Source organism: Cryptomeria japonica, chromosome 9 (assembly GCF_030272615.1).
Source record: "Cryptomeria japonica chromosome 9, Sugi_1.0, whole genome shotgun sequence".
Classification (NCBI taxonomy): domain Eukaryota; kingdom Viridiplantae; phylum Streptophyta; class Pinopsida; order Cupressales; family Cupressaceae; genus Cryptomeria; species Cryptomeria japonica.
The window spans coordinates 733836532-733860535 of record NC_081413.1 but is presented as its reverse complement, the minus strand read 5'-3'; the positions used below and the strand labels follow the sequence as shown (position 1 = coordinate 733860535).

The 24004-nt window shown below is 35.5% G+C and overlaps 1 pseudogene; it reads left to right on the top strand.

Annotated features, from left to right (window-relative positions):
* LOC131858613 (5'-3' exoribonuclease 3-like) overlaps positions 1-23769 on the top strand; it is a 48665-nt pseudogene extending 24896 nt beyond the window's left edge.
* Positions 23770-24004: the final 235 nt, after the last annotated feature.

The window sequence follows — 24004 nt, the reverse complement described above, 5'->3', positions numbered from 1 at the left end:
CTCAATGCTTTATTCATTCTCCCACTTTGTGTCAATTTCACCTTTTAGGGCCTTGCTTACTCATTCAAATTCAGAAAGTAAGCTATGGCATGAGTGGTTTGGTCACCTCAACTACTGCTATCTTTAGCAGCTCAGCACTAAAGACATGGTCACAGGTCTACCTCGAATCAGTTTTTCAGAGGGTGTATGTTCAGGTTGTTCCATGGGCAAGCATCCCAAGGAGAAGTTTGATAAGGGGAAAGCTTGGAGAGCTTTGGAAGTTCTTCAACTTGTTCACAGTGATGTAGCAGGTCCATTTCCAGCATCTTCAGTTAGCAAGGCCCACTATGTCCTCACCTTCATTGATGACTACTCCCGCTTTACTTGGGTCTACTTTCCTATTCATAAGAGTGAAGTATTTGACATATTTCAGGACTTCAAGACTCGTGTGGAGAAGTAATCAGGGAAAGTGGTGAAGATTGTTTGCATAGATAATGAAAGGGAATATGTGAACAAAAGACTTGAGGATTTTGTGCATTTGAGGGGATTGATCTTCAGCAATCTGTTGCATACACTCCACAGCAAAATGGAGTTGCAGAGTGCAAGAATCGAACTCTCAAAGAAATGGCTAGTTGTATGATACATGCATGTTCTCTTGATCCCGCCTTTTGGGCAGAGGCTATCAGTTGTGCCACACACATCCAGAATCGGGTTCCTCACAAAGCTTTGCAAGGTATTACTCCTTTTGAGGCTTGGGCTGGTAGGAAACCGATTGTGAGACATTTCAGAGTCTTTGGGTGTCCAGCATGGGCTCGCATACCTCCATAAAAACACAAGGCATTGGAACCTCAAAGTCGGCCTTGCATATTTGTTGGATATCCTGAGGGTGTTAAGGCATATAGATTGATGGATCCCGAGACACATGAGGTGTTCATTGAGAGGAGTGTTCACTTTGAGGAAAGCTCTCCTAGCTTAGCCTCTCTACCTTCTCCACCTTCCTACATTGTGGATAGTGATGCTAGTGATTCAGATGATGAGACTCCTTCAACTCCGACTCGCAGGGTTACACCTCCATAGGGTCCACTTGTAGGTGAGGAGCCTCATTCTCTACCTCCACCTAGACCTCGTTGGGCTCGACAGACACTTGAGTCCACGGGTTCTCTTGTTGGGGATCCTTCAGATACACGGAGAACTCGATCACAACATCAGGATCTTCCACATGCATTCATTGCTACCGCTTCTGATCCACAGACATTTAGGGAAGCATCAGGGGTTCCTGAGTGGGACCAAGCTATGGAGGAGGAGTATAGTTCCTTGATGAGGAACAACACCTGGGATTTAGTCCATCTCCCCAAGGGGAGAAAGATGGTTCGATGTAAGTGGATCTATCAGACCAAGTATGTAGCGGATGGTAGTGTGGATAAGTACAAGGCTTGGCTTGTTGCGAAAGGTTTGTCCTAGGTAGCAGGTGTTGAATATACTGAGACCTTTATGCCCATAGCCAGGTGTTGAATATACTTAGACCTTTGTGCCCATAGCCAAGATGAACTCCATTCGCTTGACACTTGCTATTGCTGCAGCTCATGGTTGGGTTGTACATTAGATGGATGTGAAGAGTTCTTTTCTTCATGGTGATCTTGATGAGGAGATTTATATGGAGCAGCCACAGGGTTTCATCCAGGATACTTCCTTGGTTTGCAGACTAAGGAAATCTCTCTATGGCCTTAAGCAGGCCCCCAGGGCTTGGTACGCCAAGATGGATTCCTTTCTTCTCTTTGCAAGGTTCACCAGGTGTCATTCCGATCCGAATGTCTACATTTTGCGACAAGATGACTCTCACTTGATACTTGTGCTCTATGTTGATGATTTGATCATTACAGGGAGTACCGCATCCATCATTAGCAGGGTCAAATCTATTTTGCATGACAGATTTGCTATGACTGACTTGGGTCTTTTGCACTACTTTCTCAGGATAGAGATTTCACAATCACCTTCCGGGATTACACTATCGCAGCCCAAGTATGCTCTTGATCTACTTGCATGCTTTCATATGGCTGATTGTAAGCCTGCACCAACTCCCTTTCTTTCAGGAGTCAAGCTTGAGGCTCAGTGTTCTTCTCCACCAGTTGATGCCACTTTGTATCGTCAGCTTGTGGGTAGTCTCATCTACTTGACCCATACATGCCCTGATATTTCATTTGCAGTTGGCATGGTTTCCTGCTTCATGCAGGAACCACATGAGCTTCATTGGATAGCCGCGAAATGCATCCTTCACTACATCCAGGGTACACATCACTATGGAATTCACTATGTAGCAGGCACAGGACTTTTCTTGGTTGGTTACACAGACTCTGATTGGGCTGGTGATCTTGATGATCGTAAGTCTACTTTAGGTTACAATTTTCACCTTGGTTCAGGCCCCATTTGTTGGCAGAGCAAGAAGCAACATGCTATTGCTCTCTCTTCGACTGAGGCTGAGTATCGAGACACTGTTAACGCAGCGACTGAGACCATTTGGCTCCAGCAGATTCTCATAAAGTTTGGGTTCACCACTCCATGACCAATAGTTCTACATTGCGACAATCAGAGTGCTATTGCAATCTTGAAGAACCCGGTCCAGCACCAGCGGACCAAACACATCGAGATTCATATGCACTATATCCGAGAGCTCATTCAGGAGCAGGCCATTGATTTGCAGTATTGTCCTACAGTGGAGTAGGTTGTTGACATATTCACCAAACCTTTCACTGAGAGTAAGTTCCAGCAGTTGCGAGCTCTCTTGGGGGTGCAGGATGTGTCATTAGGGGGGCTCAACTGACTTCTCCTTGCTCTCTTATGGGGGGGACTTTTTCCTCTTTGAGGTTTTGTCCATCTTCTTTGAGAGTCTTTTGTTCTTTCATCTCTCTTTTGGGGGGGAGTTTTTTCCCACTGGGTTTTCTCCCTTTCTCTATTTTTGAGAGATTGCATTGCATAGTTTTTCTTGCATTTTCATATTGTACATGGGTACCTATCATGGCCTAGTAGCCGGGACCCATCTTGCATTGTTGACTTAAGTCTTCATTCCCCTAAGTTGCACTTAAGGGTGGGTGTTGGTGTAAATAGATATTCATTATGGATATTATTACACTTACTTAAGTTAAATTAGGATAATGCATTTCTTCGTAGTTTGGATTTGAGATACTTAGGGAAGTGTGCACTTAGGGGTAGAGCTTGTAGGAGAAATTCCACCTTTTGTGGTCTTGTTTTGTTGTTACACTCCACATTCGATGGGTCATCCACCTCTTGTGGAATATTATATTATTTCTCCTACCTACCCCTAGTATTTCTTACCTACCCTTGTTTCTCATTGAGCCACATGTCATGATTGTGTGCTCGTACATCCATATGGCCTTTCCTATATAAGAAGGCCTATATTCATTGTATTGGTGAATCTAGTTGATCATTTTCATATTGATGAGAATATAGTTTGTTCTTGTCATTCTTTTGTCTCTATTTTAATACTTGTCATTGTGCCCTTGATCTTGGCAAAATCTCACAGCCTCAAAGCTTACAACTAAGAACAGTCAAAGATAGTCTTCATAACATTAGAGAAGACCCAAGAATATCTTAGTCAAGGGCCTTAGGATATTGCTTCAGCTCTATAGTGATGGATTGTAGAACTATTGACTTCTCAAAGGGATTATTCCATTTATGAAGAGTAATGCAGTCCATGAGGAAAGCATGGCGAAAATTAAACTTATGACAAAATTCAAATCCAAAGACACAAAGCGAAGAAGATTCAAAGTCAAATGCAAAGGTTCCATTTCTTTGATCACAAGGCTATGTAGTTTTATCTCCAAGGCGGGGTATAAGGAATTAAAACAACAATCAAGACAACGAAAAAGTCTGGTCTAAACTTAATAAGACAACAACATGTAGATGACAGTGACAAGCCTTCTATACATATCTAAGGAAAGAGATTGTGATAAAGTTCTCATAGCATCAAAGTACAAAGATTTAAGAAATTGTTTAGCAAATAAAGAATGCGGCCTCATGATGCAAATTGTAAAGCAACTATCACAATCATTTCACTAAGATAAATAGCCTTTTAGATTGTATAGCTTCATCTCCCAAAGAGAGAATACAGTAAAAGATGATCAAGAGGAGACTTCGTTGAAAAGAATCAAGTGCAACATCATATCAAGCATGGAATCCGGAGTGGACAAAAGTCATAAAGATGTCAATCATCATCCATTAATGAAAATATTAGTTTGAGGTTAAAAACAAAAAGTGGATTTAAGAGACAAATACCATAGTTAACTGTTAGTGAAAGATTCCTCATAGGTTGAGCATTAATCAACAAGGGTTTTGAGGCTACAAATAACTAGTTTGGGGTATTTTCAATCCCTATTTTGTATACATGTCTATCAAAATAGATACATGATATGCTAAAAATTATGAGGAGGTTGATGGGAGACATGAAGAATGACAAAGACTATAGGTGTATGCATGGCTAAATTGAAAGCCACAAAAGATCTACCTACCCAAAGATGTTGTATGAGATCTTTTAATTAGGTACTCTTGTTGTTAAAGATTGATTATACAACCTGAAGTATAAGAGTGTTCAGTTCTTCTTTACATGAAGTGAAATGTCTATCCCACTAGCCACAATGATTAATCCCAAAGACAATTAGAATAATAGAGGGGCAATCATTGATATATACAAAAGTTAGAGAAATTATAATACCCAACATGACAAAATAGTTGTAGGTAGCCAAATCTGGAACAACATTGAAGGTTGATTTATCGTGTAGTGCCACAATTACAATAAATGACAATCAAGTTGTAGTCCCACATGTTAAAAAAAGACATCACAAAGAAGTTTATGATACCTTTGAATATTGACCATACATTAATCTAATTTTATTACAAGCATGTGAACAAAAGTGTCGAGTGAAACATAGTAACTAGGTTCAAAGTCCCTATTGAGATATTACAACTTCCCATGGAGACTAAAATTTAATTGGTTCCTTAGTTGAAATCTTCTTTGATTGCCAACTTTTTTTTATTCCTTTTAGTAATACAAACTTGTCTTAAATTTTTTTCTTTTGGCATATCTTTTATTATTGTCAAATCATCATTTTTTTTTGGGCCTATCTTTTATTATTATCAAATCATCAATTATAATTCTTTTGTTATCCTTATATTAACTTTTGTTGATTGTAGCAATGTGAAATTTCTTCATTTTTTTGTCCATATTGTCACTTTCGTATTTATTTGACCCTTGATCTATATTCTGAACATGTATAAACAATATTATCAGCAATATATAACTTGTCATAAATATGCAGAAGTATTTCCAGAACATGTATAAATAATATTAACAACAATAAAACTTGTCATAAATATGCAGAAATATGTCTGGAACATGTTTAAATAATATTAACAGTAGCATAACTTGTAATAAATATGCAGAAGTATATGTATAGTGACACTATGCTATATTGAATAATTGTATGCAACAATATTTTAATATGGAGAATACAGATATAAACATTGTTACTATGTATGTAGATCATACCACCAAACATAATATATAATCGCACAACTATATGAAAGATTAAACTCATCATGGCAAAAAATAAACAACAATATGAAAGATTAACCTCTTTTTCGCTCTTAGATTTAATGTATTAAGCTTTTATCCCAAAAAACACAAAAAAGTTTAACCTATTTAAAATATTTAAAGAACACTATAGGAAGTATTCGTTGTAGTTCTGATGAAAATGATAATGAATAGAGAATAGATGCAAAATTTTGTGTCTCAGAACACAGAGAGTTTACCGCTGATCAATAATTCCCAGATGCCATAATTATATTAATAATTACAACTGCCCTGGTGACATCTGCTATGGAAACACCAATTAACGATCATGTGTCTGCATCAGGATAAGTAGTCAACTTGGATGGGGCTAATCCAATATCGTTTTATTCTTCGAAAAACATAAAATCTAGTCTAAGGAGTTTGAACATGCAAAGAAATCTAATAAATTCTAGCCTTCCAAGAATGAATGAATTTACAGTAATGTTGCTCTAGTTTCTATTTGAATTTACATTCTTGTCTTGTTAGAATTTGAGAAAATGAGAAATATAGAAGTCATTTGCAAATATTATTTGGATCAATTTCAATAGTAAGAGGAAATGTTTTGTTGAATATAATCAGGGTGACTAAATTGATTGTTGTTTGAGATTCCTTTCTTGGTTAATAACACTAGAAAACATAATTGGAAAACTTGGACTCAAGACATGGACTTGGGAATCCAAAATATTGACTTGAACTCAAGGGTCGACAAAATCTTAGCTAAAAGTGGAACATAATTACAAACAAAGATTAATACATTTAGAGAGCAAAGAAGTCTATTATAAACATCATTTTTTCGTACTTTAAAGATTACATGTCTTATGACTCCAAAGAAACTTAAAATTTGAAATTTAGAAGTTAAACAATACATTGTATAAAATTATAAATAATAATTGTTTAACTGTTGATAATGGACATATGTCATAAATAGTGAAATACAATCCACACTACCCTCATTCCCCTCTCAATGTAACTTTCAAGCCTCAAATTAGAATGTAAGTCGATATCAACACGAGGATTAAGTTTATAGTATCCTTGGGTTTAGGAATAACACATTTGATGTATTTGAGAGTGCTACAAAATTTAAATAATTATAATGGCTAATTGTTTGTATTTCTTTCTTTCTTATAATATAAAACCAATGGACGCCTTTTATTTCAATAGAGTTATCTATATAAGGTGCTATAGTCCACAAATTGAACATATAAGTCATCTTAATGTATGATTCAAACAAACAATTTTAAAAAATTCACATTTTTCATTGAAAAATTGCATTGTTCTAGCAAAGTTGAAAAGTTGGGTTTTGTGTTGTGCAGGCCTTGACCAAATATCATGGTTTCCTAAACTATTGCAATGTACATAGTCTACCAACAACTGGATAATTGCATGATTTCATTGAAGGAGTTCATTTAATTAAGGCCATTCTACTATTTCATAATGTTTTCTTTGTAAATGTGCTCTATTTCTTTTTTGTTTACCTATCTTTGCAATCCCTGTTGGACATCTTTTTGTTTTCATAATTTATGAGTACCCATTTTCTATTGCTTTTGCAAATTAGTTTTCCTATAATTAGACAATTTCTAAATTCCACCATAGCTTCTTTACCATTTGCTTGAGGGGATATGTTCTTATGATTTTGGGTTACCATTTCCAACCATCAACTTGATATTTGGTACAACCTAAAGGCCTATAGAGGCACCACAAAATAAGTCAAAGTGTGCTAGATGGATTTGGTGTTGATGAAAGTGTAAATGTATGTGCACCTACTATATTGTGGAAACTTTTTTCTATACATACATATCTATATTATCAATTGGTATCCACATTTATGAATAAAATATATTTTTTCTTAATTCTTGAGTTTGTGCCACTGAAGTTGAGGTTGCATTCCTTACAATCAACCTTTTGACAATGTCATCGTTGTTTGCAGCCTTCACCAACAACTTATGATGAAGTCTTCAAGACCATGTTTGATTATACAGATCGACTCTTTGTGATGGTACGACCCATGAAGATTTTGTACATGGCAATTGGTGAGTATTTCAATAATGTGGAATACTTTTGACAATTTTTCTTTTGATATGATGAAGTTTTGGGTCATGATTAGCAAAATATAAGTAGAAATAATTTCCTAGTCTTGCAAATTTTTAATGTTATTGATTATAATTGGATTTTTTTAGGTTTTAGATGGTTTTGTTATGTATGCAATAGGGATTTCTGTTTGACAAGGCATGGAGAAGCTAACTTGTTCTATAAAGATGGTTCACATGCTCATAGGACTGGACAAATTTGTCCAGTTCAGTTCAGATTTTTTTTATCACCATTGAATTTTTTTTCAAATTCTGGTTCCTTTTGAAAATTCTGGATTTTCCAAGGTTTTGACTTGTCAAGCAAATTGAATTTGTCAAACTTAGTAACCATTCTCTGGATTATATAGTTCTAAATGTGGTAGTTACTCAAATTGCTAGGCAAGGTTTTGTTGATAATTTCTTAGCCAAAAGTTAATTTCTCATAGTATATATGGTGTAAGAGTATATTCTCTTATGTTGATTTTTCTACTTTAGTACCATTTTACATTTTAATTATTATTTTGCTTAGATGAAATTTTATCAAGAGAATGAAGACTTTATTTCCGTCTCAGATGGTGTTGCACCAAGAGCTAAGATGAATCAACAACGTTCATGATGTTTCAGAGCTGCAAAAGATGCAACTGATGCGGTGAGTGTGTTGGAAGTTGAAACTAATTCATACAAAGCACCTCCTTCTTGCATAGAATAAAAACATAATATATAGCACAAGAGCGATAATTCCAACTTTTTAATTGTTTTATGACCACGTTATCTGTTGCCCTTCAATATTATATACACTTGAGATTAAATTATGATCCTGGATGGCAAAAAATCAAGGTGTGTCTAATAATGATCATTTAATTTATATTCAATAATTTAATAAATAGGCACAATATTTACTCTCTTAATATTTTTCTAGGCCTTTTAAAGAGAAATTTGTAGTATATTGCTTTTGTTTGCTTGTGCTTGAACTTTTTTGTACATGATTTTTGAATGTTTCTTCATTCTAATCATCTCCGAGTCAATCATTGAAGGTCATCTTATCTAATGCAAATGTTCCGAGTGAAGGTGAGCATAAAATCATGTCATACATTCATGATCAAAGAAACCTGGCAGGTTTTGATCCAAATACCCGACATTGCCTGTATGGGTTGGTATGTCCTTTCTTATGTACCAAGTGATAAACATTTTAATGGATAATTTGGATTTCAAATTAATTCTTTTCATGTACCAACTTTTTTTATTGTTGTGGAATTTTTGAATGTTTTCTTTTGGATTACTACAAGATGCTGACCTAATTATGTTAGGGCTTGCTACTCATGAGATCCATTTCTCAAATTTAAGAGAGGCCAGTACTTGATTCCCTACATTTTTTTTCTAATCTATTGCTATTATTTATTGTTTTGTACTTGTTATAACACTTGAATGACAATCTACAAAATTAAAAATCCTTGAAAATCAATTTATGACTAGGCACCAAGATATATTTGATAATATGATAAGTAAGTTTAATTCAAGCAATTATGCCTGTTTTGTGTATTTTGTTGTTATCTTTAATTATTGTGCTACCTAAGAGGGGTGTTTATCTCTTCATCTACAATCTTTACAGAGAGAGTGCTTCCATATTGCAATGACAATTATCCTTAAATGAATGTTGCAAATGACATCAAGTGATAGTTTTATTTTTTATGATTATGATATGATTCCTTTTTCTCTCCCTAGAAGCTTAGGTTGTGTTTATCCCCAGACAAAAAGACTAATTATTTATGTGTGGTCAAATGGGCCACTTGGCAGTTGCATGTGAAGGTAAGCCAAAAAGAAAGCATGGGGACTTTGATAAGAAGGGCGGTGAACAAAATATTATTCCTAAAAAGCCCTATCAGGTTACTCAAACTCTTTGATATTAGATTGAGATTGAAGCTACCCTTTTATACAAACAAAGGTCCTTTTTGAACTTGTAAACACTAGTGCTCCTTTTATCAAGAATAAATTTTGTATTAGTAGATTTTGTGAATCCTCCTTACAATGTTTACTATTGTGATGTTTATTTTGATGTCTTGAATGTTTGGCAGTTTCTTCACATATGGACTTTGCATGAGTATTTAGAGTATGACGTGAGAATTCCAAACCCTTCATTCCACGTGTGGCCTTATTTGTGATGAGTTTGATGACACTCTACTGCAATTTGAGAGGCTCATTGATTTAGTTCGACAGTCTCTCTTGAACCCTGCTCTAGATGCTTTAACGGGTACTCATTATCTTTTGATTTTGCGGGCTACTTAGTTGGATGCTCCTTAATTTGCTATCCTCTTGCAGATTATCTTCCCCTCTGTGGATATTGGGGATCCTCCTCTTGTAAGATCGAGCTCTTGATTTTTGGCTTCTTGATTGTTGGGTTGATTGGGTCTTTGTTTTGGGTTGCATCTACATGGTTGATGCTTTTTGTTCTCAACTGTTACTTGTATTGGGGTTGGTAATGATCTTCATGTATTCAACTTCTATATGTATTGGGGGACTTTTTGTATCTTGACTTGTGGGGCCTCTCATATGTAATGTGTTTTTTGGCATTTTGGGTAGCGTTAGGATTTTCGTTTTATGGGCTACAACCGGAGGTTCTCTTTCAGATTCTTTACTGTCGGTATGCCCTTTTGAATCCAGTTGTAAATAACTTAATATTAATAAAATTTTAATGGATTTGCCATTTTTATCAAAAAAATAAATAAAAAATGATTAAATTATTGACTCAATATATGACTAAATTAATGACTAAATATATGACTAAATAAATCACTAATATGACTAAATAAATCACTAGATAACATCAATCAATGACTAAATTAATGATTAAATTAATGATTAAATATATGACTTAATTAGTGACTAAATATATGACTAAATTAGTGACTATCATGACTAAATAAATGATCAAATAACAATAATCAATGACTGAATTAATGATTAAATATATGACTAAATTAGTGACTAAATATATGACTAAATTAGTGACTATAATGACTAAATAAATGACCAGATAACAACAATCAATGACTAAATTAATGACTAAATTAGTGACTAAATAAATGACTAAATCAATGACCAAATTGATGACCAAGTTGATCAATCAAAACAACCAATAAATGACTAAAATAGTTTAGTCATAACTTTGGTCGCGTGATTAATGATTGGGAATAAACTACTAATGATCATGTGATCAAATTTAGTCATTTATATGTAATTTTTGGTAGTTTTTTTAAGTCATATATTGTTATTTTTGTACTAGTGTAGGGTATCCCACGTGTGTCTAGGACTCCTCCCGGGTGAAAGAAATCATCGAGGATGCCTAAACGAAAAAAGGTAATTGAACATATTTTCAATTGACACAATTGTTTGTAAAGGTTGAAATTGTCTTAATTGGAACTTGTAGATTGATTAGTGTTTTTTATCTATTTTATATACGACGACAATTGGGATCTGTAGAATTTTTTAATGCACCTGATACGCCAGAGGATCGAGAGAGGGAAGAGGTATGTATCTCTACTTTATTTTCTTGATTTGATGATTATATGCACATGTACATGTGAAATTTAGATAAATTATAATCTTATCATTTTTCATACAGGAAATACCCATAGTTGCTTCATCAATGGCAAGCCATCCTAAGTCTACTGGAGAAGCATATTAGGCTACGGTACACTTTTGTTCTATATATTGTATATTTTTAGTGTTTTTGATCTATATATAATACTATTACCTTGTATTAATTATATTTAACCTACAATACTTATCATTATATTAATTGTATTTAATCTTAATCATTTTTCATACAGGAAATAGCCGCAACTGCTCCATCAATGGCGAGCCCTCCTAAGTCTACTGGAGAAGCATATTAGGCTCCGGTACACTTTTGTTCTATATATTGTAGATTTTTTGTGTTTTTGATCTATATATGTTAGTACCTTGTATTAATTGTATTTAATCTACAATAGGCCCCTTCGCGGTTCGGCCATAACTTGGATCCTTTGAAGTTCCATTTTAAGAAAACTCCTAAGTCTGACAAGGAAAAGAGAAAGAATTCGTAGATCCCAGATCAGAAGATGAGGTAATCTACAATTCAATTGCAAAGAAATTATAGTTAAATGCATAGTTATGTTGATAATTGTGAACTATTTTCTACAAAGGATTCTAACTTGGCTTTTGAATTGTGGTTGTGCAACCATCTACAGAGTCACGTACTGCATCAAAGAGGCTTGATTTTGATGATCCACCACAAGTATATGATCATATAGTGTTAGCTGTGGTCATTGAATGACCAATACATCTAGATATATTCTACATTTTTATTGTATATTAATTTGGACATGACATTTGACACATTTTTGTAAAACTTGTATTTACTTGGAATATATATGCCTTTTTTGTATACATACATAATCATTGTGCATTTTGATATATATAAATGTTGATATTCGATCCAATAAATGTGTAGTGTTCATAATTGTGCATTTTGTTGATATTGATAGGCACATTCGATACATACACAATTTGTTCATTGTGTTCATTATTTTGCATTTTGATATATATAAATGTTGATTTATAATTGATACGGTTAAATTTTGCTAAAACTATTCGGTGTATTTGGTGGCTACCCTTTTATAAAGTTAAATGAATATTTGCCTATGTAATCAACAATATGAATATAAACTACAAAAATCTATGATATAAAGCATTGCAATTGTGGAATATGATTTGATAAGATTTCTAAAATATTGAATTAACCCTACAAAACTCCTTGCCTCAATCAAAATGAAATTCATTGTTAATGGTCAGATTTAATCCATGGTAATGATCACTGGATGCTTTTGATTTCTTTCCTTTATATTTGTCAATGTGAGTGGTGCAAGAGCACCCTCATGCTCGCAATGGTCAAATTTGGGTTTTTTGTCTTGTTTTCCATTGTTTCATTTAAATAAGGTGATTTGGGACCATTGATGATCATTTGGAGTTATTTGTGAAATTTTGGGTTCGATTGGATAAAAGATGTAAAAGTTGCTAAGTTGTTGTCAAAGTTGCTCAGTTGTTGTCAAAGTTGCCCAGTTGTTGTCAAAGTTGCAAGATAGGCTAGATTTGATTTTGTTCATCGTGAGCACAAACTAGCATCATGAGAAAATCTGGGTGGGTAGGTTTATGCTAATCATGCTCCTATTGTGCCTCCCAATGAGCTGGAACATCAAGAGCCATACCCTACCAATGCGATCTCTCAAGTGCCGTGAGTCCAAAAAATTGTCAAACTTTGATGGACTGTTTCTCACAATCCAGGATGCATATGATTTATCTATTTGAACCTATAGGGTCACATGAGGCTCTTCTACAATGACTTATCTCAGTTTTTGACGACTCAGAGCCATTTTCAAATGGTAGCATTTTTCAGTTGGTGCAAAAACCGTCAGTTGCATGCAATGCAAAGTTGCAAGATAGGATAGATTTGATTCTATTCATCATGGGCACAAACAAGCATCACGAGCACATCCAGATGGGTAGGTTTACACTAGGCATGCTCCTATTGTGCCTTCCAACAAGCCGAAATGTCGAGAGCCATACCCTACTGACGCGATCTCTCAAGCGCCCTAAGTCCAAAACATTGTCAAACTTTGACGAAATATTTATCGCAATCCAGGATGGATATGATTTATCTGTTTGACCCTATAGGGTCACACAAAACTCATCTACAATGACCTATATCATTTTTTGACGACTCAAAGCCATTTTCAAATGGTAGCATTTTTTCACTTGGTGCAAAAATAGTCAGTTACATGCAATACAAAGTTGCAAGATAGGATAGATTTGATTCCATTCATCATGGGCACAAACCAACATCACAAGCACATCCGAGTGGGAAGGTTTACACCAGAAATGCTCCTTTTGTGCCTCCCAGCAAGCTGGAACATCGAGATCCATACCCTACTAGTGCGATCTCTCAAGTGCCATGAGTCCAAAAAATTATCAAACTTTGACGAACTATTTCTCGCAATCCAAGATGCATATGATTTATCTGTTTGAACCTATAGGGTCATGTGAGGCTCTTCTACAATGGCCTATCTCAATTTTTGACAACTCGAAGCCATTTTCAAATGGTAGTGTTTTTTCAGTTGGTACAAAAACCGTCAGTTGCATGCAATGCAAAGTTGCAAGACAAGCTAGAGACAATTCCATTTATCATGGGAATAAACTAGCATCACAAGCATGTTCGGGTGGGAAGGTTTATGCTAGGCATGCTCCTATTGTGCCTCCCAACGAGTCGAAATGTCGAGAGCCATACCCTATCAGTGTGATCTCTCAAGTGCCTTGAGTCCAAAAAATGTCAAACTTTGAGGAGTTGTTTCTCTCAATCCAGGATACATATGATTTATCTGTTTGAACCTATAGGGTCATGTGAGGCTCATCTACAATGGCCTATCTCAGTTTTTGACAACTCAGAGCCATTTTCAAATGGTAGTGTTTTTTCAGTTGATACAAAAAACGTCAGTTGCATGCAATACAAAGTTGCAAGATAGGCTAGATTTGATTTCATTCGTCGTGGGCACAAACTAGCATCACAAGCATGTCTAGGTGGGAAATTTTATGCTATGAATTCTCTTTATGTGCCTCCCAATGAGCCAGGATGTCGAGAGCCATACCCTATCGATGCGATCTCTCAAGTGCTCTGAGTCTAAAAAATGTCAAACTTTGACGAACTATTTCTTGCAATCTAGGATGCATATGATTTATCTATTTGAACCTATAGGGTCATGTGAGGCTCCTCTATAATGACCTATCTCGGTGTTTGACAACTCAGAGCCATTTTTAAATGGTTGCATTTTTTCACTTGGTGCAAAAACTGTCAGTTGCATGTAATGCAAAGTTGCAAGATAGGCTAGAGACAATTCCATTTATCATGGGAACAAACTAGCATCGCAAGCACGTTTGGGTGGGAATTTTTATGCTAGGCATGCTCCTATTGTGCCTCCCAATGAGTCAAAACGTCGAGAGCCATACCCTACTGGTGCGATCTCTCAAGTGCCTTGAGTCCAAAAAATTGTCAAACTTTGAGGAATTGTTTCTCGCAATCCAGGATACATATGATTTATCTGTTTGAACCTATAGGGTCATGTGAGGATTTTCTATAATGACCTATCTCAATTTTTGACAACTCAGAGCCATTTTCAAATGGTAGCATTTTTTCAATTGGTACAAAAACCATCAGTTGCATACAATGCAAAGTTGCAAGATAGGCTAGATTTGATTTTGTTCATCATGGGAACAAACCAACATCATGAGTGCATTCGGGTGGGAATTTTTACACTAGGCATGCTCTTTTTGTGCCTCCCAACGATCCGAAACATCAAGAGTCATACCCTACCAGTGCGATCTGGAAGTTGCACTTAATAAAATGGCCACAACTTGCAAAGTACAACATGAAAACGCACAAATGAATTGTTTTGACATCTATGGACTTTATGTACTTAAAAATCATAAAAAGAACATTAAAAATAGTTACAAATGCAATATGGCCTTATAGGTCACCTCAATGGCTAGGTGCCCATGCACCATATAGTGGTGCAAGATCATCTAGTTGAGCAAAACTCTCCTTTTTGAGTATTTAATGCTTTCATGTTTGTAATGTCTTGTGTAAAGTTTATAATGTTTTTTTAGGTTGTTGTGTGTCTTTTATAGTGGTTTTGATCTCATTTTGGGCTCAAGAGGTCAAGTTTTGCCTTTCAGGCTTTGAGTTGACAATTTTTGGCAAAAATGTGCAAAATTGCCAAAAAGGTTTTCTAATGCTTTCCAAAGCATTGAAAAATGTTTGATAAGTGTTTTTAAGCATTTCTAAGGTGTTTATACATGTTGATAAGGTTATATTGTCAAAAATGTCTTGTGGAGCAATAAATGTTGTCATTTGGGCTTGCAAAAGTTGTCAAAGTTGTCATTTTTGGGTTTTTGTAGTAAAATACAGTTGTGGAACCCTCATGTCCATATAGGGCTTGGTAAATAAATGGAAACATTATAAAAAGGAATCCCTTTTCCTTAAGAAATTTGGTGATTGTAATGATCAAGAAAACTCAATAAAAAAGATGAAATTCTGGTTCTTTTCTATGATTTTTCCTTCCTTGGAGTAGCAGTTTGTACTGTAGCACTTGTGTCCATATTGTACCTTCTAGGAAGTTTTCCTATTGCTTATTAAATTCTCCCAAAGTGATCATTGTACTAGTTTTTCTTTTGCAAGTTGGTGTAATAAAATTCCTTCCATTTTGTATGCTCACTGCCCTGTCAAGGGTTTGGAGTTGGAAAATGCCACAACTTGACTAATCCAGGTCTGGGATCCCACAAAATGGATTTAATAAAGTTTGTACACATTTATATAGTGTACATATGCTTCATTTTGGGCTAAAGTTGTGTTTGGAAGAAGGATTTGAGTGAATACTAGGCAAGTATTGATTACTCGGCTAGTAGCATGATCAAAACTCAAAATTTGCACCCAAAAGCAATTTGGAGTGAACAAATGTATGAGGCAAAGGTCTGGACATATGGCCAAAGGTTTTGAGAGTCACCTTGGTTTGTTAGAGAAGCTTGTTTCTACTAAACATACTTAGTTTGTAAGCAAAACAGTGAGTTCACTATTTTTGTGTATTTATTGATATTGTGTGCAACAAGTTCTTTAAATACCTTTCAAGTTTTGAAAACTCTTCAAAATCAGTGCTACAAGGAATTTTATGAGTGTCTTGATGTTATTCCATGCCATGAAGTGTTTGGAGTGTAGTATTAATGTTTTAAAAGCGCAGACTTAACAGTGAACTAACAGTGACAGGGTTATGACAGTCAAATACATGTTTTTCCAGTTGTTTTCCAAGTGTTTGGTCTAATGATTGTAGGGTAGTAGTAGGGGAAGGCTTCATTTTGGTGTGGCAGAAGTTCTAAGCAAGTTTGGAGGCTTGATTAGTGGAGTTGGGAAGATTTCTCTATGTTCTTTGGTCTAAACCCTATCAAACCCTACAATTATGCCACAAATAGTGGATAGTCCTTATTTTGCATTAATAGTGGCCTAAACCATGAAAATACACTAGCATATACCTTAAAAATACCATCCAAATCAAGGTTGTTTGAGGAGAGACCCATCGTAGAGCAGGACAAGCAAAAAAGTGTCAATTACCCCTCCACGGGCTAGTAGCCCTTTTGATTGCATAACACACACTTTACAAGAACCCGATTGCAAGGAGGACTTTGGGGCTCATGGAACTTTGTGAGATCATCCTAAAATAGTGAAACAAGTGTCATATAGGACCTTTGGACAATGTGTAATCCCTTTTTGAGGTTTTGACCCTTGGTTGGTGAGTTGAGTAAGCCAAAGGCTATGGGCCTTAAACTAAGTTGTGATCCTCAAACCTTGAGAAGACCTTGTTGCTCTACATGACCATGTTGGAATTGCCTAATGCACACTGAAAGAAATAAGTTGAATGCCTAATAAGACAGGGATTGAGAAATGTGTAGATGGGTGGAGTGAGCAATTGGAGAAAGTTTGAGCAAGGGTGTGAGTTTCCACCAAAAATGGAGGTTGTTGGTGAAGACTTGTAGAGAGACCTGACTATTGTAACTAAACTTGATATTTACAAACATAAGGAGCAGACATAAACAATACTTTTGTTTCCTATTGTAACTTCTTGACCAAAATTGGCCTTTTGAGCACTTGCCTAGCAATCTCCCTATCATATAGTAATACAAAATTTGAAGTATGATAAAAAAATACAAAATGCGTCACAAAATCTAGTCACATATATTCAAAAATTTGTCTCTAAATATGGACAAATCAACTCTTGGCTATTTAAATATTCAAAAAAATATTTTACAAATTAGCTCATGGGCTTTTATAGAAAATTTGGCATTTAAATATGTATGGACCAGCTCATGGCCATTTAGATATACAAAATTTGGCACTTAAATATGTGCGAATCAACTCATCGGCATTTAAATATACAAAATTTGGCATCTAAATATGTACAAATTAGCTCATGACCATTTAAATATACAAATTTTTACCTCTAAATATGTATAAATCAGCTCATGGGCATTTATATATACAAAAAATGAATATAAAATAATTCGCCGATGATAAATACAAAATTGTCAAAACCATTCTACCCTGAACCGTAGAATCAATCAAGTGAGCCTTCTAGATCGACTCTAACCCATATTGTGTCAAACTTATTGCCTCTGGTCAGATTCATGAACTTTCCATAAATTCTTGTTATGAGGTCTACCATGATACTTAATCAATTGAATATTTGTTGCAACAACAAGGTTGGAGAAATGAAGACTATGTCTATGTGTTTCAAAGTCCTCAAACAACTAAACATCAGAATTATTGATAGAGTATCTCCTAAGCCATGTGCCTATCATGACAATAGACCCTACTAGGTACTTAAAACCCTCTCCATCAATGATTGTGGTTGTCAATTTTCTCTTAGGCTCAATACAACGACACAAAAAGTAATCCATTCCTTCTTCATTGTTCTCTTCTGCAACAACTGCGTACACATGACCTACATTTTATAGAATGATAATTAATACCAAAAATAATTTTTGATGTAACAAAATGAGCCAAAAAAAAATCTTGCAATAAAATTAACCAAAAAAATCACCTAGTTCCACTAGGTCGGATACATGGCGAAACCAACTGATGCTTCCATCTAGTTCAACTGCAGTGCTTTGGGAATTTGATAGGTATAAATGGGAACCAACGCTCTACAAGATCATTTGTCAACCCACAAAAAATACAATTTGTCTAGTATAAAAAACTAGTGAGCTTGCATTTGAACTTCTAAATGTGTGCATGTCACTCAATCCTGCAACTATACAACAATCTTGAAAGTTTTCAATGTCAGATTCAGTGATCAACCAAAAATGTCTATGAATCATTGACTTACCTACATTACCTAGTCCCATTGTAGAGTTACACAATCACACAATTGTTGTTGCATCTGTCAACTCAACACCACCTTCCTACTTCAATTATTCTCTATCTAGGGCTCTTTTTACACATTCTCCTACACCATCGTGCTCTCCCTTTCCATGTCTAGCCTCAATGAAATTCCAAAAATGTTGTACACTGCTCATCACATGCATCTTAGTCAACCAATAGAACATCCTTGCAATCTTGAATTGTGAGGTGCAATTATCTGACCATATTACATGTTTGTTGAATGGTATGTTGCTTTCCCTTAAATTATAATAGAAAACTTTAAATAATCCTTGCACAAACTTTGACGAATGTGTACGATCTTCACTTATGTGGAAGTGATACTATCTTACAACCTTTCTATCCTCCTCTGTACTATCATTTGCATGCATGGATACTATGTGTACAAAAATAGAAACTTGTATAGAATGGTAATACATAGATTGCACTTCATTTTGAGATTGTTCTATATAAAAATCTAACAACATCTCTTTGACAGGCGAAACCCTTGTGTTGTCATGCTAAAAAATTTCAAGTAATGTTCTTAGTGTATCAACAACAACCTTGTCTTTGCATGGTAGTCTACCCGAGAATGCCCAAAGAGAATTATTGTTAAGATCCTCTATTTTCTACCACCTCTCTAATGGTTTACGTAATGTTGTTCTACTTATGTTTGATGACTTACTTGTTTTGCTTATCAAATGACCTTTTTTAATTTTCTTTCTCATTATGGTTAATGTAATAACACGTCGAGTAACATTAGAATATTTAGTACATGATTTTGAACCAATAGCTTGATATGCATCAAATAGATTTCTTACAATAGTTCTTTCACTATTACTTTCAGATGATCTTAGGCCAGGAATTTTCATTCTCTCTAAAATTCAAATTTTTAATCATTTTAGCAATTAATTGGCATCTTGTAGTTTGATTTAAGTTTTCAAAATAGTTTTTCCATATTATTTTAACCATTCTTCTACAAGTTCGTTCATTTATTTTATCAGGCATTGGCTTCAAAATATTCTCATCGATGTCAATTAGATACTTTGGTTTCCTATGAATGATTCTAGGAGGTGTTAACATTGGTGCATTGCGTACATTAGGTACATTCATCACATCAAATAGAGTCGGTGTATGTTCATCATTTAATTGATTATTCACTGTGGTCTCTTCTTCAATTGCATTAGGTTCATTTGGTAAATCAAATATTGTTGGTGCATCTTCAACATTTGTTTGATTATTGATTGTGATTTCTTCTTCAATTGCATTAGGTTCAATTGGTACATCGAATTGAGATGTTGTGGATGACATACCTTCTTGTCCCATTGTTCTTAGGTCATGTAATTTCTTCATATGCTGCCTTTGTCTTTCCTTTTCAACCTCTCATTGTTTGTTGTGATAGCTCTGAAAAATTGATTGCATGTAATTTTTAATTTTGAGCTCTAATATTGATTTTCTGGTTTTATTATTATCCTCTGTAAATGATTCAAGGTCTAGGGTTTAGGGTTTATCAAGATTTCTTACATTTTGTGAAGAAAGCCTTAACAATGTTATATTCTACTGTTACTTTTTCCCACTTAAAGCCAAGGGTTGTTTACCATGGGCGGGGGCATTTCATTTCCTAAGTGTTAAGTGATGGTTAACCGGTTTATGAAAAATAATTTTTCATAAGTCGCAAAAAATTTCCTTATGACTAGTTTCCTTGTAAATATCCACGCCCATGATTTCCCTAAGCCCAAAAGTCCTAAGTATTTCGACCATTTTCTAAAGACAGGATGGATCCAAAGGTTCACACTTCCCCATGATCAAAGATGTGAGGGTTTTAAACATTGCGACACTGTGAGATTGTACCATGTGTTCTCAGCGAAAAAAGATGATGTTGGCAGTATAACCGGTCGAAGCATTGTGTTACTGGTTCTTAGGCAGTAAAGGTTGATCTACTAACAGCCCCATCAATGTGCATGTGTTCAAAATGAACTGAGATGTTTTGTCTTGAGGTAAAATTTGCTCTATTTTTAATTCTAGAGGAGTTAACAGGCATTGTGCAAAGCGGTAAAGTTTGAACAGATTTGACGATCCACATATTCCTGTGATGGAAGTTACAAGGAGGTTATGAACCACTACATCACGAGATGATGCCACATGTCCCAGGTTGGCCAGGAAGGCTTACAGTAGGGCCACTGATGGAATTTGATCGAAGGATGATGTGGTACTGCTTAGTTAGGATTTGGTGGGTCTGCGGATACAGATGAAAGGACAAACACTGCATCGGCATATAATGACCATTAGATTTGCCAAGAAGAATGAGGTATGTGGTTAAGTTTCAAATGAGAAATTAGGAGGGATTTTGAAGGCACCGGTCATAGCTTGCATGGGAAAGGCAAAATGAATTGGATACAAACTTGTCGACTCAGAATTGATTAGATAGTCAAAGATGATAGCCTAGAGATGTGAAAGGATTTGGATAAGCTTCTAGTTCAAGTGTGATGGATCACGAGTTCTCTAATGAATTCAAATATTTGTCTGTTGGCAGAGATCCTAAAGCAGAAGAATGTACACCCATGGCAGAATAAAATCAGGATAAAATCACTTGCATCAGATGAACCTTGACAAAAGAATACAGTAGATGTGATATGCATGAATTCTAGTGTCCATAGCTAACAGAGTAAATTAAGAACACCAGAGTGATAATGTTTCACAAATAGGCACTACTTGATGAAGTATTGTTCAACTATAAATTCAACAAAGTGGTGATCAAATTGGTAGGAGAGTATGAAGCCTTTTCATTTTCTAAATGCAGTTTTTCCTCCTGCACAGAGAATGATGTTTGAGAAAGTTTGTAGATGAAGTTGCAATATACTCTATGATATTGGATATATTTTTTCTCTCATGTGTGAGTATGTCTATTGCCATAGGGGATGTGAAAGTGGGGAGGATTGCCAGAGGGGGCATGAAATAGTTATGCCTAAGGGAATAGCTGACCACGTAGGTATCAAATATGAACCTATCACAAGAGGACTTGTGCAACTTGATGACACATCAGTTCAAACTATTGGGGTCGTCATTAAGGATTTAAATCTAACCTTGCATGCTTGCTCAGGTAGTAGTGTGTTGCAAGACATTTTAGTGATTTAACTCCCTGCTTATTTTGCCATTTGTTTATCTAGGGAATTCACTGCTAAGATGGGTGGCTACCTATCTTTTGATTGGTCTTAGATGTTGTTTAGGACAAGATACAATACCAAAGTAACCATTAGGGTTGATCCTATTGCCAATGATCACATAGAGCCCTATACCCCAGGTCCTATCAATATGAATTGTACCCTTCATGAGGAGAAAGAATAAATATCAGTAAGAGAGCCAACAACTCAGTTGGAGGAGGTTCTTGATTGCCTACTTGATGAATGGGAAAATGCATTTCAGTTTGATCCCATTGATGAGATCAAAGACATAAACCTAAGCACCTATTGCATCCATGAGGAGGATTCCCCTATCTCCAATCTCTCAAAATAAGACAATGACATGCATGGACTATGGGAAATGTTCTTTGATGGCTCAAGGAACAAGAATGGTGCAGGGGCCGGTGTGCTTCTTATTTATCCAAGATGAGAGAAATATTGCTTTTATTTCAGACTTCATTTTGGTTGCACTAACAATGTGGCTGAGTATGAAGCTCTGATTTTGGGTCTCCAAATGACACAAAGAGGGGGATCAAATCCTTGAAGGTGCATGGAGATAATGAGCAGGTTGGGAATCAAATTAGAGTCCAAAGCACCACCAAGAACAACCTTCTCAAAGCTTACAAGCATAGAGCATGGGATCTAATTGAAGGTTTTGAGGTCTTCAATATTTCTAATGTGCCTAGAAATCATAATAAACATGTTGATAGATTAGCAACAATTGGAGCTCAACATGACATCCCATCTCATGTTGCAACAAAGAAAGAGAAACAAATCAGACTTGTGGTGAGACTTGCAGTGCCTGATAACCAAGTGAATTGGCAAGTCTTTGACTCTGATCAACAGATTGTGAGCTTTCTACAAGATGAAGTATAGTTCTCACATAAGAAGCAAGGCATGTTGCAGGACCAGTATGGAGATCAGATTATGCAGCTAAACTCAAACAAGCTGCCCAAGGGATTGATCACCTTGGAGGGGATCTTCAACACTGATGATCAGATGAAAGGGAGAGCAATGAACTTGGCCGCAAAGAAAAGAGACTACAAATCAGTCCCTATATCTGATGGAAGAAATCTCAACTTGAGAAAGGTATGCTCCTAAAGTGATCAAGGTACTTTTGTCAATTTTTGTCAAGAGTATAATGATATTTTTTCTTTTACATATGAGGATCTCAAAGGGTTTGACCCTATCTTAGCTTAACATACCATAGAATTAGATCCTAATGCCAAGCTTGTTAAACAAAAGAAAAGACTTATAAATCCCAAAATTGAGCCTTTGATGAGAAAGGAGATATCCAAGCTTATAGAATCTAGCATTATTTTTCCAATCAAGCTTTCTTCTTGGGTATCTAACCTTGTTCTAGTTAGGAAGAAGAATGGGGAAATCAGATTGTGTTTATACTTTAGGGACCTCAACAGAGCCTCCCTCAAAGATCATTAGCCCCTCCCTTCTATGGAACAAATCTTAGCCAAAGTTAGTAGCTCAGAAAGATTTGCATTCTTGGATGGATACTCAGAGTATAATCAGTTCCTAGTCCAAGAATCAAACCAATTTAAGACTACATTTACTAATAAGTGGGGCACTTATGCCTATTGTAAATTGCTCTTTGGACTAACAAATACAGGTGCGACTTTTCAAAGAGCCATGGATATGGCCTTTAAGGGAGTATTAGCAGAATTTGTAGTAGTATATCTTGATGACATCACTGTATATTCCAAGCATGTAGCATACCACTTTTCTCACCTTGAGCAAGTATTCAAAAAGTACAAAGAATATGGTGTATCTTTGAACCCCAAAAAGTGTTAATTTTCCACTGATCAGGGAAAACTACTGGGACATATTGTATCCAAGGATGGTCTGGCCATAGACCCAGAGAGAGTGGAAGCCATTATGTCTCTTCCACTTGCACATCATAAGAAAGTGTTGGCATTATAACAGACAAGGGGAGATTGTTGGCATTTCAATAAGGATATTGAGAAGGTTGTTGATGATTATGGATATAACTGATTAAGTATGTTTACTGTCTTAATATTATTATTTTGTCATTGATGTCAATTAATTGATTTTCTAATTCAGTATGATGTTGCCATATCTTAAGAAGTATGATTTGATGAGTATAAAGATGTCAGTAAAAGACATAGAAAGATTGTGATGAATAAGGAGAGAAATA